At 47.3% G+C, this 14,954-nt stretch overlaps 1 long non-coding RNA gene across 1 annotated transcript in view; it reads left to right on the forward strand.

The window, feature by feature from the left end:
* Positions 1-387: 387 nt before the first annotated feature.
* Positions 388-14,954, forward strand: part of LOC125774517 (uncharacterized) — a 55,469-nt gene continuing 40,902 nt past the window's right edge. Inside the window, exon 1 of the long non-coding RNA XR_007420998.1 lies at positions 388-418. This is a non-coding gene — a long non-coding RNA (uncharacterized LOC125774517). The remainder of the gene's footprint in view (positions 419-14,954) is intronic.

The following is a 14,954-nucleotide window of genomic DNA, read 5'->3' on the forward strand; positions in this document are numbered from 1 at the left end:
GTCTTGGCTAATGTGTCTTGGCTAAGGTGTCTTGGCTAAGGTGTCTTGGCTAAGGTATCTTGGCTAATGTGTCTCGGCTAAGGTGTCTTGGCTAATGTGTCTTGGCTAAGGTGTCTTGGCTAATGTGTCTTGGCTAATGTGGCTTGGCTAAGGTGTCTTGGCTAAGGTGTCTTGGCTAAGGTGTCTTGGCTAAGGTGTCTTGGCTAAGGTGTCTTGGCTAATGTGTCTTGGCTAATGTGTCTTGGCTAAGGTGTCTTGGCTAAGGTGTCTTGGCTAATGTGTCTTGGCTAAGGTGTCTTGGCTAATGTGTCTTGGCTAAGGTGTCTTGGCTAAGGTGTCTTGGCTAATGTGTCTTGGCTAAGGTGTCTTGGCTAATGTGTCTTGGCTAAGGTGTCTTGGCTAAGGTGACTTGGCTAAGGTGTCTTGGCTAAGGTGTCTTGGCTAAGGTGTCTTGGCTAAGGTGTCTTGGCTAAGGTGTCTTGGCTAAGGTGTCTTGGCTAAGGTGTCTTGGCTAAGGTGTCTTGGCTAAAGTGTCTTGGCTAAGGTGTCTTGGCTAAGGTGTCTTGGCTAATGTGTCTTGGCTAAGGTGTCTTGGCTAAGGTGTCTTGGCTAATGTGTCTCGGCTAAGGTGTCTTGGCTAATGTGTCTTGGCTAATGTGTCTTGGCTAAGGTGTCTTGGCTAAGGTGTCTTGGCTAATGTGTCTCGGCTAAGGTGTCTTGGCTAATGTGTCTTGGCTAAGGTGTCTTGGCTAAGGTGTCTTGGCTAATGTGTCTCGGCTAAGGTGTCTTGGCTAAGGTGTCTTGGCTAATGTGTCTTGGCTAAGGTGTCTTGGCTAAGGTGTCTTGGCTAAGGTGTCTTGGCTAATGTGTCTCGGCTAAGGTGTCTTGGCTAATGTGTCTTGGCTAAGGTGTCTTGGCTAATGTGTCTTGGCTAATGTGTCTTGGCTAAGGTGTCTTGGCTAAGGTGTCTTGGCTAATGTGTCTTGGCTAAGGTGTCTTGGCTAAGGTGTCTTGGCTAATGTGTCTTGGCTAATGTGTCTTGGCTAAGGTGTCTTGGCTAAGGTGTCTTGGCTAAGGTGTCTTGGCTAAGGTGTCTTGGCTAAGGTGTCTTGGCTAAGGTGTCTTGGCTAAGGTGTCTTGGCTAATGTGTCTCGGCTAATGTGTCTCGGCTAAGGTGTCTTGGCTAAGGTGTCTTGGCTAAGGTGTCTTGGCTAAGGTGTCTTGGCTAAGGTGTCTCGGCTAAGGTGTCTTGGCTAAGGTGTCTTGGCTAATGTGTCTTGGCTAAGGTGTCTTGGCTAAGGTGTCTTGGCTAAGGTGTCTTGGCTAATGTGTCTCGGCTAAGGTGTCTTGGCTAATGTGTCTTGGCTAAGGTGTCTTGGCTAATGTGTCTTGGCTAATGTGTCTTGGCTAAGGTGTCTTGGCTAATGTGTCTCGGCTAATGTGTCTTGGCTAAGGTGTCTTGACTAAGGTGTCTTGGCTAATGTGTCTTGGCTAAGGTGTCTTGGCTAAGGTGTCTTGGCTAATGTGTCTCGGCTAAGGTGTCTTGGCTAATGTGTCTTGGCTAAGGTGTCTTGGCTAATGTGTCTTGGCTTATGTGTCTTGGCTAAGGTGTCTTGGCTAAGGTGTCTTGGCTAATGTGTCTTGGCTAAGGTGTCTTGGCTAAGGTGTCTTGGCTAATGTGTCTTGGCTAATGTGTCTTGGCTAAGGTGTCTTGGCTAAGGTGTCTTGGCTAAGGTGTCTTGGCTAAGGTGTCTTGGCTAAGGTGTCTTGGCTAATGTGTCTCGGCTAATGTGTCTCGGCTAAGGTGTCTTGGCTAAGGTGTCTTGGCTAAGGTGTCTTGGCTAAGGTGTCTTGGCTAAGGTGTCTTGGCTAATGTGTCTTGGCTAAGGTGTCTTGGCTAAGGTGTCTTGGCTAAGGTGTCTTGGCTAATGTGTCTTGGCTAAAGTGTCCTGGCTTAGGTGTCTTGGCTAATGTGTCTCGGCTAAGGTGTCTTGGCTAAGGTGTCTTGGCTAATGTGTCTTGGCTAAGGTGTCTTGGCTAATGTGTCTTGGCTAAGGTGTCTTGGCTAAGGTGTCTTGGCTAAGGTGTCTTGGCTAAGGTGTCTTGGCTAATGTGTCTCGGCTAATGTGTCTTGGCTAAGGTGTCTTGACTAAGGTGTCTTGGCTAATGTGTCTTGGCTAAGGTGTCTTGGCTAAGGTGTCTTGGCTAATGTGTCTTGGCTAAAGTGTCTTGGCTAATGTGTCTCGGCTAAAGTGTCTTGGCTAATGTGTCTTGGCTAAGGTGTCTTGGCTAAGGTGTCTTGGCTAAGGTGTCTTGGCTAATGTGTCTTGGCTAATGTGTCTTGGCTAAGGTGTCTTGGCTAATGTGTCTTGGCTAAGGTGTCTTGGCTAAGGTGTCTTGGCTAATGTGTCTCGGCTAATGTGTCTTGGCTAAGGTGTCTTGGCTAATGTGTCTTGGCTAATGTGTCTTGGCTAAGGTGTCTTGGCTAATGTGTCTCGGCTAAGGTGTCTTGGCTAAGGTGTCTTGGCTAAGGTGTCTTGGCTAATGTGTCTCGGCTAAGGTGTCTTGGCTAATGTGTCTTGGCTAAGGTGTCTTGGCTAAGGTGTCTTGGCTAATGTGTCTCGGCTAAGGTGTCTTGGCTAAGGTGTCTTGGCTAATGTGTCTTGGCTAAGGTGTCTTGGCTAAGGTGTCTTGGCTAAGGTGTCTTGGCTAATGTGTCTCGGCTAAGGTGTCTTGGCTAATGTGTCTTGGCTAAGGTGTCTTGGCTAATGTGTCTTGGCTAATGTGTCTTGGCTAAGGTGTCTTGGCTAAGGTGTCTTGGCTAATGTGTCTTGGCTAAGGTGTCTTGGCTAAGGTGTCTTGGCTAATGTGTCTTGGCTAATGTGTCTTGGCTAAGGTGTCTTGGCTAAGGTGTCTTGGCTAAGGTGTCTTGGCTAAGGTGTCTTGGCTAAGGTGTCTTGGCTAAGGTGTCTTGGCTAATGTGTCTCGGCTAATGTGTCTCGGCTAAGGTGTCTTGGCTAAGGTGTCTTGGCTAAGGTGTCTTGGCTAAGGTGTCTTGGCTAAGGTGTCTTGGCTAATGTGTCTTGGCTAAGGTGTCTTGGCTAAGGTGTCTTGGCTAAGGTGTCTTGGCTAATGTGTCTTGGCTAATGTGTCTTGGCTAAAGTGTCCTGGCTAATGTGTCTCGGCTAAGGTGTCTTGGCTTAGGTGTCTTGGCTAATGTGTCTTGGCTAAGGTGTCTTGGCTAATGTGTCTTGGCTAAGGTGTCTTGGCTAAGGTGTCTTGGCTAAGGTGTCTTGGCTAAGGTGTCTTGGCTAAGGTGTCTTGGCTAATGTGTCTCGGCTAATGTGTCTTGGCTAAGGTGTCTTGACTAAGGTGTCTTGGCTAATGTGTCTTGGCTAAGGTGTCTTGGCTAAGGTGTCTTGGCTAATGTGTCTTGGCTAAAGTGTCTTGGCTAATGTGTCTCGGCTAAAGTGTCTTGGCTAATGTGTCTTGGCTAAGGTGTCTTGGCTAAGGTGTCTTGGCTAAGGTGTCTTGGCTAATGTGTCTTGGCTAATGTGTCTTGGCTAAGGTGTCTTGGCTAATGTGTCTTGGCTAAGGTGTCTTGGCTAAGGTGTCTTGGCTAATGTGTCTTGGCTAAGGTGTCTTGGCTAATGTGTCTTGGCTAATGTGTCTTGGCTAATGTGTCTTGGCTTAGGTGTCTTGGCTAATGTGTCTCGGCTAAGGTGTCTTGGCTAATGTGTCTTGGCTAAGGTGTCTTGGCTAATGTGTCTTGGCTAATGTGTCTTGGCTAAGGTGTCTTGGCTAAGGTGTCTTGACTAATGTGTCTTTTCTAAGGTGTCTTGGCTAATGTGTCTTGGCTAAGGTGTCTTGGCTAAGGTGTCTTGGCTAAGGTGTCTTGGCTAAGGTGTCTTGGCTAATGTGTCTTGGCTAAGGTGTCTTGGCTAATGTGTCTTGGCTAAGGTGTCTTGGCTAAGGTGTCTTGGCTAATGTGTCTCGGCTAATGTGTCTTGGCTAAGGTGTCTTGGCTAATGTGTCTTGGCTAAAGTGTCTTGGCTTAGGTGTCTTGGCTAATGTGTCTCGGCTAAGGTGTCTTGGCTAAGGTGTCTTGGCTAATGTGTCTTGGCTAAGGTGTCTTGGCTAATGTGTCTTGGCTAAGGTGTCTTGGCTAAGGTGTCTTGGCTAAGGTGTCTTGGCTAAGGTGTCTTGGCTAATGTGTCTCGGCTAATGTGTCTTGGCTAAGGTGTCTTGACTAAGGTGTCTTGGCTAATGTGTCTTGGCTAAGGTGTCTTGGCTAAGGTGTCTTGGCTAATGTGTCTTGGCTAAAGTGTCTTGGCTAATGTGTCTCGGCTAAAGTGTCTTGGCTAAGGTGTCTTGGCTAATGTGTCTTGGCTAAAGTGTCTTGGCTAAGGTGTCTTGGCTAAGGTGTCTTGGTTAAGGTGTCTTGGCTAATGTGTCTCGGCTAATGTGTCTTGGCTAATGTGTCTCGGCTAAGGTGTCTCGGCTAATGTGTCTTGGCTAAGGTGTCTTGGCTAATGTGTCTTGGCTAATGTGTCTTGGCTAAGGTGTCTTGGCTAATGTGTCTTGGCTAAGGTGTCTTGGCTAATGTGTCTCGGCTAATGTGTCTTGGCTAAGGTGTCTTGGCTAATGTGTCTTGGCTAATGTGTCTTGGCTAAGGTGTCTTGGCTAATGTGTCTCGGCTAATGTGTCTTGGCTAAGGTGTCTTGGCTAAGGTGTCTTGGCTAATGTGTCTTGGCTAATGTGTCTTGGCTAATGTGTCTCGGCTAAGGTGTCTTGGCTAAGGTGTCTTGGCTAAGGTGTCTTGGCTAAGGTGTCTTGGCTAAGGTGTCTTGGCTAATGTGTCTCGGCTAAAGCGTCTTGGCTAAGGTGTCTTGGCTAAGGTGTCTTGGCTAAGGTGTCTTGGCTAAGGTGTCTTGGCTAAGGTGTCTTGGCTAATGTGTCTCGGCTAAGGTGTCTCGGCTAAAGTGTCTTGGCTAATGTGTCTCGGCTAAGGTGTCTTGGCTAATGTATCTTGGCTAAGGTGTCTTGGCTAAGGTGTCTTAGCTAATGTGTCGTGGCTAATGTGTCTTGGCTAAGGTGTCTTGGCTAAGGTGTCTCGGCTAAGGTGTCTTGGCTAATGTGTCTTGGCTAAGGTGTTTTGGCTAAGGTGTCTTGGCTAATATGTCTTGGCTAAAGTGTCTTGGCTTAGGTGTCTTGGCTAAGGTGTCTCGGCTAAGGTGTCTTGGCTAAGGTGTCTTGGCTAATGTTTCTTGGCTAAGGTGTCTTGGCTAAGGTGTCTTTGCTAAGGTGTCTTGGCTAAGGTGTCTTGGCTAAGGTGTCTTGGCTAATGTGTCTCGGCTAATGTGTCTTGGCTAAGGTGTCATGACTAAGGTGTCTTGGCTAATGTGTCTTGGCTAAGGTGTCTTGGCTAAGGTGTCTTGGCTAAGGTGTCTTGGCTAATGTGTCTTGGCTAAAGTGTCTTGGCTAATGTGTCTTGGCTAAGGTGTCTTGGCTAAGGTGTCTTGGCTAAGGTGTCTTGGCTAAGGTGTCTTGGCTAAGGTGTCTTGGCGAATGTGTCTCGGCTAAGGTGTCTTGGCTAATGTGTCTTGGCTAAGGTGTCTTGGCTAATGTGTCTTGGCTAAGGTGTCTCGGCTAATGTGTCTTGGCTAATGTGTCTTGGCTAAGGTGTCTTGGCTAATGTGTCATGGCTAAAGTGTCTTGGCTAAGGTGTCGCGGCTAATGTGTCTTGGCTAAGGTGTCTTGGCTAAGGTGTCTTGGCTAATGTGTCTTGGCTAAGGTGTCTTGGCTAATGTGTCTTGGCTAAGGTGTCTCGGCTAATGTGTCTTGGCTAATGTGTCTTGGCTAAGGTGTCTTGACTAAGGTGTCTTGGCTAATGTGTCTTGGCTAATGTGTCTTGGCTAAGGTGTCTTGGCTAAGGTGTCTTGGCTAATGTGTCTCGGCTAATGTGTCTTGGCTAAGGTGTCTTGACTAAGGTGTCTTGGCTAATGTGTCTTGGCTAATGTGTCTTTGCTAAGGTGTCTTGGCTAAGGTGTCTTGGCTAAGGTGTCTTGGCTAATGTGTCTTGGCTAAAGTGTCTTGGCTAATGTGTCTTGGCTAAGGTGTCTTGGCTAAGGTGTCTTGGCTAAGGTGTCTTGGCTAAGGTGTCTTGGCTAATGTGTCTCGGCTAAGGTGTCTTGGCTAATGTGTCTTGGCTAAGGTGTCTTGGCTAAGGTGTCTTGGCTAATGTGTCTTGGCTAAGGTGTCTTGGCTAAGGTGTCTTGGCTAAGGTGTCTTGGCTAATGTGTCTTGGCGAATGTGTCTTGGCTAAGGCGTCTTGGCTAAGGTGTCTTGGCTAATGTGTCTCGGATAATGTGTCTTGGCTAAGGTGTCTTGGCTAATGTGTCTTGGCTAAAGTGTCTTGGCTAATGTGTCTTGGCTAAAGTGTATTGGCTAAGGTGTCTTGGCTAAGGTGTCTTGGCTAAGGTGTCTTGGCTAATGTGTCTCGGCTAAGGTGTCTTGACTAAGGTGTCTTGGCTAATGTGTCTTGGCTAAGGTGTCTTGGCTAAGGTGTCTTGGCTAAAGTGTCTTGGCTTAGTTGTCTTGGCTAATGTGTCTCGGCTAAGGTGTCTTGGCTTATGTGTCTCGGCTAAGGTGTCTCGGCTAAAGTGTCTTGGCTAATGTGTCTCGGCTAAGGTGTCTTGACTAATGTATCTTGGCTAAGGTGTCTTGGCTAATGTGTCTTGGCTAAGGTGTCTTGACTAAGGTGTCGTGGCTAATGTGTCTTGGCTAATGTGTCTTGGCTAAGGTGTCTTGGTTAATGTGTCTTGGCTAAAGTGTCTTGGCTAAGGTGTCTTGGCTAAGGTGTCTTGGCAATTGTGTCTTGGCTAAAGTGTCTTGGCTTAGTTGTCTTGGCTAATGTGTCTCGGCTAAGGTGTCTTGGCTAAGGTGTCTTGGCTAATGTGTCTTGGCTAAAGTGTCTTGGCTAATGTGTCTTGGCTAAAGTGTCTTGGCTAAGGTATCTTCGCTAAGGTGTCTTGGCTAATGTGTCTTGGCTAAGGTGTCTTGGCTAAGGTGTCTTGGCTAAGGTGTCTTGGCTAAGGTGTCTTGGCTAAGGTGTCTTGGCTAATGTGTCTTGGCTAATGTGTCTTGGCTAAGGTGTCTTGGCTAAGGTGTCTTGGCTAAGGTGTCTTGGCTAAGGTGTCTTGGCTAATGTGTCTTGGCTAAGGTGTCTTGGCTAAAGTGTCTTGGCTAATGTGTCTCGGCTAATGTGTCTTGGCTAATGTGTCTTGGCTTATGTGTCTTGGCTAATGTGTCTTGGCTAATGTGTCTTGGCTAAGGTGTCTTGGCTAAGGTGTCTTGGCTAAGGTGTCTTGGCTAAGGTGTCTTGGCTAATGTGTCTTGGCTAAAGTGACTTGGCTTAGGTGTCTTGGCTAATGTGTCTCGGATAAGGTGTCTTGGCTAATGTGTCTTGGCTAATGTGTCTTGGCTAATGTGTCTTGGCTAAGGTGTCTTGGCTAAGGTGTCTTGGCTATGGTGTCTTGGCTAAGGTGTCTTGGCTAATGTGTCTTGGCTAATGTGTCTTGGCTAAGGTGTCTTGGCTAAGGTGTCTTGGCTAATGTGTCTTGGCTAAGGTGTCTTGGCTAATGTGTCTTGGCTAATGTGTCTTGGCTAAGGTGTCTTGGCTAAGGTGTCTTGGCTAAGGTGTCTTGGCTAAGGTGTCTTGGCTAAGGTGTCTTGGCTAATGTGTCTTGGCTAAGGTGTCTTGACTAATGTGTCTCGGCTAAGGTGTCTTGGCTAAGGTGTCTTGGCTAATGTGTCTTGGCTAAGGTGTCTTGGCTAAGGTGTCTTGGCTATTGTGTCTTGGCTAAAGTGTCTTGGCTTAGTTGTCTTGGCTAATGTGTCTTGGCTAAGGTGTCTTGGCTAAGGTGTCTTGGCTAAGGTGTCTTGGCTAAGGTGTCTTGGCTAATGTGTCTTGGCTAAAGTGACTTGGCTTAGGTGTCTTGGCTAATGTGTCTCGGCTAAGGTGTCTTGGCTAAGGTGTCTTGGCTAAGGTGTCTTGGCTAATGTGTCTTGGCTAAGGTGTCTTGGCTAATGTGTCTTGGCTAATGTGTCTTGGCTAAGGTGTCTTGGCTAAGGTGTCTTGGCTAAGGTGTCTTGGCTAAGGTGTCTTGGCTAATGTGTCTTGGCTAAGGTGTCTTGGCTAAGGTGTCTTGGCTAATGTGTCTTGGCTAAGGTGTCTTGACTAATGTGTCTCGGCTAAGGTGTCTTGGCTAAGGTGTCTTGGCTAATGTGTCTTGGCTAAGGTGTCTTGGCTAAGGTGTCTTGGCTATTGTGTCTTGGCTAAAGTGTCTTGGCTTAGTTGTCTTGGCTAATGTGTCTTGGCTAAGGTGTCTTGGCTAAGGTGTCTTGGCTAAGGTGTCTTGGCTAAGGTGTCTTGGCTAAAGTGACTTGGCTTAGGTGTCTTGGCTAATGTGTCTCGGCTAAGGTGTCTTGGCTAAGGTGTCTTGGCTAAGGTGTCTTGGCTAAGGTGTCTCGGCTAAGGTGTCTTGGCTAATGTGTCTTGGCTAATGTGTCTTGGCTAAGGTGTCTTGGCTAAGGTGTCTTGGCTAAGGTGTCTTGGCTAAGGTGTCTTGGCTAATGTGTCTTGGCTAAGGTGTCTTGGCTAAAGTGTCTTGGCTAATGTGTCTCGGCTAATGTGTCTTGGCTAATGTGTCTTGGCTTATGTGTCTTGGCTAATGTGTCTTGGCTAATGTGTCTTGGCTAAGGTGTCTTGGCTAAGGTGTCTTGGCTAAGGTGTCTTGGCTAAGGTGTCTTGGCTAATGTGTCTTGGCTAAAGTGACTTGGCTTAGGTGTCTTGGCTAAGGTGTCTTGGCTAATGTGTCTTGGCTAATGTGTCTTGGCTAAGGTGTCTTGGCTAAGGTGTCTTGACTAAGGTGTCTTGGCTATGGTGTCTTGGCTAAGGTGTCTTGGCTAATGTGTCTTGGCTAATGTGTCTTGGCTAAGGTGTCTTGGCTAAGGTGTCTTGGCTAATGTGTCTTGGCTAAGGTGTCTTGGCTAATGTGTCTTGGCTAATGTGTCTTGGCTAAGGTGTCTTGGCTAAGGTGTCTTGGCTAAGGTGTCTTGGCTAAGGTGTCTTGGCTAAGGTGTCTTGGCTAATGTGTCTTGGCTAAGGTGTCTTGACTAATGTGTCTTGGCTAATGTGTCTTGGCTAAGGTGTCTTGGCTAAGGTGTCTTGGCTAAGGTGTCTGGGCTAAGGTGTCTTGGCTAAGGTGTCTTGGCTAATGTGTCTTGGCTAAGGTGTCTTGGCTAATGTGTCTCGGCTAATGTGTCTTGGCTAATGTGTCTTGGCTTATGTGTCTTGGCTAATGTGTCTTGGCTAATGTGTCTTGGCTAAGGTGTCTTGGCTAATGTGTCTTGGCTAAGGTGTCTTGGCTAAGGTGTCTTGGCTAAGGTGTCTTGGCTAAGGTGTCTTGGCTAATGTGTCTTGGCTAATGTGTCTTGGCTAAGGTGTCTTGGCTAAGGTGTCTTGGCTAAGGTGTCTTGGCTAAGGTGTCTTGGCTAATGTGTCTTGGCTAATGTGTCTTGGCTAAGGTGTCTTGGCTAAGGTGTCTTGGCTAAGGTGTCTTGGCTAAGGTGTCTTGGCTAAGGTGTCTTGGCTAAGGTGTCTTGGGTAAGGTGTCTTGGCTAAGGTGTCTTGGCTAATGTGTCTCGGCTAATGTGTCTTGGCTAATGTGTCTTGGCTTATGCGTCTTGGCTAAGGTGTCTTGGCTAATGTGTCTTGGCTAAGGTGTCTTGGCTAACGTGTCTTGGCTAAGGTGTCTTGGCTAAGGTGTCTTGGCTAATGTGTCTTGGCTAAAGTGACTTGGCTTAGGTGTCTTGGCTAATGTGTCTCGGCTAAGGTGTCTTGGCTAAGGTGTCTCGGCTAATGTGTCTTGGCTAAGGTGTCTTGGCTAATGTGTCTTGGCTAATGTGTCTTGGCTTATGTGTCTTGGCTAATGTGTCTTGGCTAATGTGTCTTGGCTAAGGTGTCTTGGCTAATGTGTCTTGGCTAAGGTGTCTTGGCTAAGGTGTCTTGGCTAAGGTGTCTTGGCTAAGGTGTCTTGGCTAATGTGTCTTGGCTAATGTGTCTTGGCTAAGGTGTCTTGGCTAAGGTGTCTTGGCTAAGGTGTCTTGGCTAATGTGTCTTGGCTAATGTGTCTTGGCTAAGGTGTCTTGGCTAAGGTGTCTTGGCTAAGGTGTCTTGGCTAAGGTGTCTTGGCTAAGGTGTCTTGGCTAATGTGTCTTGGCTAAGGTGTCTTGGCTAATGTGTCTCGGCTAAGGTGTCTTGGCTAAGGTGTCTTGGCTAATGTGTCTTGGCTAAGGTGTCTTGGCTAAGGTGTCTTGGCTATTGTGTCTTGGCTAAAGTGTCTTGGCTTAGTTGTCTTGGCTAATGTGTCTTGGCTAAGGTGTCTTGGGTAAGGTGTCTTGGCTAAGGTGTCTTGGCTAAGGTGTCTTGGCTAATGTGTCTTGGCTAAAGTGACTTGGCTTAGGTGTCTTGGCTAATGTGTCTCGGCTAAGGTGTCTTGGCTAAGGTGTCTTGGCTAATGTGTCTTGGCTAAGGTGTCTTGGCTAATGTGTCTTGGCTAATGTGTCTTGGCTAATGTGTCTTGGCTAAGGTGTCTTGGCTAAGGTGTCTTGGCTAAGGTGTCTTGGCTAATGTGTCTTGGCTAAGGTGTCTTGGCTAAGGTGTCTTGGCTAATGTGTCTCGGCTAATGTGTCTTGGCTAATGTGTCTTGGCTTATGTGTCTTGGCTAATGTGTCTTGGCTAATGTGTCTTGGCTAAGGTGTCTTGGCTAAGGTGTCTTGGCTAAGGTGTCTTGGCTAAGGTGTCTTGGCTAATGTGTCTTGGCTAAAGTGACTTGGCTTAGGTGTCTTGGCTAATGTGTCTCGGCTAAGGTGTCTTGGCTAAGGTGTCTTGGCTAATGTGTCTTGGCTAAGGTGTCTTGGCTAATGTGTCTTGGCTAATGTGTCTTGGCTAAGGTGTCTTGGCTAAGGTGTCTTGGCTAAGGTGTCTTGGCTAAGGTGTCTTGGCTAAGGTGTCTTGGCTAATGTGTCTTGGCTAAGGTGTCTTGGCTAATGTGTCTCGGCTAAGGTGTCTTGGCTAAGGTGTCTTGGCTAATGTGTCTTGGCTAAGGTGTCTTGGCTAAGGTGTCTTGGCTATTGTGTCTTGGCTAAGCTGTCTTGGCTAATGTGTCTTGCCTTATGTGTCTTGGCTAAGGTGTCTTGGCTAAGGTGTCTTGGCTAATGTGTCTTGGCTAATGTGTCTTGGCTAAGGTGTCTTGGCTAAGGTGTCTTGGCTAATGTGTCTTGGCTAAGGTGTCTTGGCTAATGTGTCTTGGCTAAAGTGTCTTGGCTTAGGTGTCTTGGCTAATGTGTCTCGGCTAAGGTGTCTTGGCTAAGGTGTCTTGGCTAATGTGTCTTGGCTAAGGTGTCTTGGCTAACGTGTCTTGGCTAAGGTGTCTTGGCTAAGGTGTCTTGGCTAAGGTGTCTTGGCTAAGGTGTCTTGGCTAAGGTGTCTTGGCTAAGGTGTCTTGGCTGATGTGTCTCGGCTAAGGTGTCTTGGCTAAGGTGTCTTGGCTAATGTGTCTTGGCTAAGGTGTCTTGGCTAAGGTGTCTTGGCTAAGGTGTCTTGGCTAAGGTGTCTTGGCTAAGGTGTCTTGGCTAAGGTGTCTTGGCTAAGGTGTCTTGGCTAATGTGTCTTGGCTAAGGTGTCTTGGCTAAGGTGTCTTGGCTAATGTGTCTCGGCTAATGTGTCTTGGCTAATGTGTCTTGGCTTATGTGTCTTGGCTAATGTGTCTTGGCTAATGTGTCTTGGCTAAGGTGTCTTGGCTAAGGTGTCTTGGCTAAGGTGTCTTGGCTAAGGTGTCTTGGCTAATGTGTCTTGGCTAAAGTGACTTGGCTTAGGTGTCTTGGCTAATGTGTCTCGGCTAAGGTGTCTTGGCTAAGGTGTCTTGGCTAATGTGTCTTGGCTAAGGTGTCTTGGCTAATGTGTCTTGGCTAATGTGTCTTGGCTAAGGTGTCTTGGCTAAGGTGTCTTGGCTAAGGTGTCTTGGCTAAGGTGTCTTGGCTAAGGTGTCTTGGCTAATGTGTCTTGGCTAAGGTGTCTTGGCTAATGTGTCTCGGCTAAGGTGTCTTGGCTAAGGTGTCTTGGCTAATGTGTCTTGGCTAAGGTGTCTTGGCTAAGGTGTCTTGGCTATTGTGTCTTGGCTAAAGTGTCTTGGCTTAGTTGTCTTGGCTAATGTGTCTTGGCTAATGTGTCTTGGCTAATGTGTCTTGGCTAAAGTGTTTTGGCAAAAGGTGTCTTCGCTAAGGTGTCTTGGCTAATGTGTCTTGGCTAATGTGTCTCGGCTAAGGTGTCTTGGCTAAGGTGTCTTGGCTAAGGTGTCTTGGCTAAGGTGTCTTGGCTAAGCTGTCTTGGCTAATGTGTCTTGCCTTATGTGTCTTGGCTAAGGTGTCTTGGCTAAGGTGTCTTGGCAAAGGTGTCTTGGCTAAGGTGTCTTGGCTAATGTGTCTTGACTAAGGTGTCTTGGCTAAGGTGTCTTGGCTAAGGTGTCTTGGCTAATGTGTCTTGGCTAAGGTGTCTTGGCTAAGGTGTCTTGGCTATTGTGTCTTGGCTAAAGTGTCTTGGCTTAGTTGTCTTGGCTAAGGTGTCTTGGCTAAGGTGTCTTGGCAAAGGTGTCTTGGCTAAGGTGTCTCGGCTAATGTGTCTTGGCTAATGTGTCTCGGCTAAGGTGTCTTGGCTAAGGTGTCTTGGCTAATGTGTCTTGGCTAAGGTGTCTTGGCTAAGGTGTCTTGGCTATTGTGTCTTGGCTAAAGTGTCTTGGCTTAGTTGTCTTGGCTAATGTGTCTTGGCTAAAGTGTTTTGGCAAAAGGTGTCTTCGCTAAGGTGTCTTGGCTAATGTGTCTTGGCTAAGGTGTCTTGGCTAAGGTGTCTTGGCTAAGATGTCTTGGCTAATGTGTCTTGGCTTATGTGTCTTGGCTAAGGTGTCTTGGCTAAGGTGTCTTGGCTAAGGTGTCTTGGCTAAGGTGTCTTGGCTAAGGTGTCTTGGCTAATGTGTCTTGGCTAAGGTGTCTTGGCTGATGTGTCTCGGCTAAGGTGTCTTGGCTAAGGTGTCTTGGCTAATGTGTCTTGGCTAAGGTGTCTTGGCTAAGGTGTCTTGGCTATTGTGTCTTGGCTAAAGTGTCTTGGCTTAGTTGTCTTGGCTAATGTGTCTCGGCTAAGGTGTCTTGGCTAAGGTGTCTTGGCTAATGTGTCTTGGCTAAAGTGTCTTGGCTAATGTGTCTTGGCTAAAGTGTCTTGGCAAAAGGTGTCTTCGCTAAGGTGTCTTGGCTAATGTGTCTCGGCTAATGTGTCTTGGCTAAAGTGTCTTGGCTAAGGTGTCTTGGCTAAGGTGTCTTGGCTAATGTGTCTTGGCTAAGGTGTCTTGGCTAATGTGTCTTGGCTAAGGTGTCTTAGCTAAGGTGTCTTGGCTAATGTGTTTTTTCTAAGGTGTCTTGGCTAATGTGTCTTGGCTAAGGTGTCTTGGCTAAGTATCTTGGCTAAGGTGTCTTGGCTAATGTGTCTTGGCTAAGGTGTCTTGGCTAAGGTGTCTTGGCTAATGTGTCTTGGCTAAGGTGTCTTGGCTAAGGTGTCTTGGCTAATGTGTCTCGGCTAATGTGTCTTGGCTAATGTGTCTTGGCTTATGTGTCTTGGCTAATGTGTCTTGGCTAATGTGTCTTGGCTAAGGTGTCTTGGCTAAGGTGTCTTGGCTAAGGTGTCTTGGCTAAGGTGTCTTGGCTAATGTGTCTTGGCTAAAGTGACTTGGCTTAGGTGTCTTGGCTAATGTGTCTCGGCTAAGGTGTCTTGGCTAAGGTGTCTTGGCTAATGTGTCTTGGCTAAGGTGTCTTGGCTAATGTGTCTTGGCTAATGTGTCTTGGCTAAGGTGTCTTGGCTAAGGTGTCTTGGCTAAGGTGTCTTGGCTAAGGTGTCTTGGCTAAGGTGTCTTGGCTAATGTGTCTTGGCTAAGGTGTCTTGGCTAATGTGTCTCGGCTAAGGTGTCTTGGCTAAGGTGTCTTGGCTAATGTGTCTTGGCTAAGGTGTCTTGGCTAAGGTGTCTTGGCTATTGTGTCTTGGCTAAAGTGTCTTGGCTTAGTTGTCTTGGCTAATGTGTCTTGGCTAATGTGTCTTGGCTAATGTGTCTTGGCTAAAGTGTTTTGGCAAAAGGTGTCTTCGCTAAGGTGTCTTGGCTAATGTGTCTTGGCTAATGTGTCTTGGCTAAGGTGTCTTGGCTAAGGTGTCTTGGCTAAGGTGTCTTGGCTAAGGTGTCTTGGCTAAGCTGTCTTGGCTAATGTGTCTTGCCTTATGTGTCTTGGCTAAGGTGTCTTGGCTAAGGTGTCTTGGCAAAGGTGTCTTGGCTAAGGTGTCTTGGCTAATGTGTCTTGGCTAAGGTGTCTTGGCTAAGGTGTCTTGGCTAAGGTGTCTTGGCTAAGGTGTCTTGGCTAAGCTGTCTTGGCTAATGTGTCTTGGCTAATGTGTCTTGGCTTATGTGTCTTGGCTAAGGTGTCTTGGCTAATGTGTCTTGGCTAAGGTGTCTTGGCTAAGGTGTCTTAGCTAAGGTGTCTTGGCTAAGGTGTCTTGACTAAGATGTCTTGGCTAATGTGTCTTGGCTAAAGTGTCTTGGCTTAGGTGTCTTGGCTAATGTGTCTCGGCTAGGGTGTCTTGGCTAAGGTGTCTTGGCTAATGTGTCTTGGCTAAGGTGTCTCGGCTAATGTGTCTTGGCTAAGGTGTCTTGGCTAAGGTGTCTTGGCTAAGGTGTCTTGGCTAAGGTGTCTTGGCTAAGGTGTCTTGGCTAATGTGTCTTGGCTAAGGTGTCTTGGCTGATGTGTCTCGGCTAAGGTGTCTTGGCTAAGGTGTCTTGGCTAATGTGTCTTGGCTAAGG

This window comes from Anopheles funestus, unplaced genomic scaffold (genome assembly GCF_943734845.2).
Source record: "Anopheles funestus unplaced genomic scaffold, idAnoFuneDA-416_04 scaffold_16_ctg1, whole genome shotgun sequence".
In the NCBI taxonomy this organism is placed as follows: domain Eukaryota; kingdom Metazoa; phylum Arthropoda; class Insecta; order Diptera; family Culicidae; genus Anopheles; species Anopheles funestus.